Consider the following 1,932-nt stretch of genomic DNA (forward strand, 5'->3'; position numbering starts at 1 on the left):
ATACATGTATGAAAAATCTCCCTGATGGAGGTAAATACACAGTAAAGACAGTGTATCAACCACTCAAACAAGGTAGTGTAAAACTCGAGAGACAGAAGCTATAAAATGAACTGTAATTAAAATAATCAGTTAAGGGATGTGAAAAAAGAAACATGTAAAATATGATACCAAAAGACAAAACTTGTGAGAAATGGAGTAAATATGTAGAACCTTTAAAAAGTTTAAACTTCAACAGCTATAAATATACATATTGAAACATTTATATTATATAAAACTTTACACATATATATAGAGAAATGAAAATATCTTTTAAAAAAATAACAGAAAATGAGTAACAAAATGGCAGTAGTTATATACGTCAATGGGCTTCCCTGGTGGCTCAGCTGGTAAAGAATCTGCCTGCAATGTGGAAGACCTGGGTTCAATATCTGGGTTGGGAAGATACCCTAGAGAAGGGAATGGTTACCCACTCCAGTATCCTGGCCTGGAGAATTCCATGGACTGTATAGTCTATGGGGTCACAAGAGTCAGACACGACTGTGTGGCTTTCAGTAGCATGTACTTATCAATAATCACTTTAACTGTAAATGGACTAAATGCTCCAGTGAAAGGACATAGGATGGCTCAATGGATTGAAAAGCAGAAAACAAGCAAAAAAAAAGAGAGAGAGAAAAGAAAACCACAAACAGCAAAAAAAAAAAAAAACCCACACCAATCTATATGCTACTTACAAGACATCCGGAACGGAACTAAACACACACAAGGAATGAAAACAAGGAGATATCCCATGCAAATGGAAATGAAAAGAAAGCCTGGTTAGCAATACTCATATCAAACAAAATAGACTTTTTAAAACATCTAATCTATAACAAAAGACATTAAATTAAGAAGACAGAAATCATTTCAAACATGTTTTCTGACTACACAGTATTAAACTGGAAATAAATTAGAACTAGAACTAGAATTAAACTAGAACACTGGAAAAAATACAAATGTAAGGAGACTAGACAACATGATACTAAAAAGGATGCTACCAAAGGATCAACTTAAAAAAAAAAGAAATTTATAAAATATGAAAAGATGAATGAAAAGAGAAACACGGCTTTTCAAAATCTATGGAACACAGCAAAAGCAGTTAAAAAAAGAATACAGGGCTATGTCAAGAAACAAAAATCTCAAGCAATCTTAACTTTACAGCTAAAGGAGTTAGAAAAAGAATGATAGATGTCCCTGGTGGCTCAGTCGTAAAGAATCCACCTGTAATGCAGCAGTGAAGAAAGTGAAAGTTGCTCAATTGTGTCTGACTTGTTGCGACCCCTGGACTGTACAGTCCATGGAATTCTCCAGGACAGAATACTGGAGTGGGTAGTCTTTCCCTTCTCCAGGGGATCTTCAAAACCCAGGGATTGAACCCAGATCTCCCCCATTGCAGGTGGATTCTTTACCAGCTGAGCCACAAGGGAAGCCTTGAGCTTCTGCTTTGGCTTCTACACCAAAGCCTTTGACTGGGTAGATCACAATAAACTGCAAGGATGCAGCACAAGCTGGAATCAAGATTGCTGGGAGAAATATCCATAATCTCAGATATGCAGATGACACCACCCGCATGACAGAAAGTGAAGAAGAACTAAAGAGCCTCTGGATGAAAGTGAAAGAGGAGAGTGAAAAGCTTGGCTTAAAACTCAACATTCAGAAAACTAAGATAATGGTATCTGGTCCCATCACTTCATGACAAAAAGATGAGGAAACAATGGAAACAGTAAGAGACTTAATTTTGGGGGCTTCAAAATCACTGCAGATGGTGACTGTAGCCATGAAATTAAAAGACACTTACTCCTTGGAAGAAAAGCCATTACCAACCTAGACAGCATATTAAAAAGCAGAGACATTCCTTTGCCAACAGAGGTCCGTCTAGTCAAAGCTATGGTTTTT

This window comes from Bison bison, unplaced genomic scaffold (assembly GCF_000754665.1).
Source record: "Bison bison bison isolate TAMUID 2011002044 unplaced genomic scaffold, Bison_UMD1.0 scf7180017864211, whole genome shotgun sequence".
Lineage (NCBI taxonomy): Eukaryota > Metazoa > Chordata > Mammalia > Artiodactyla > Bovidae > Bison > Bison bison.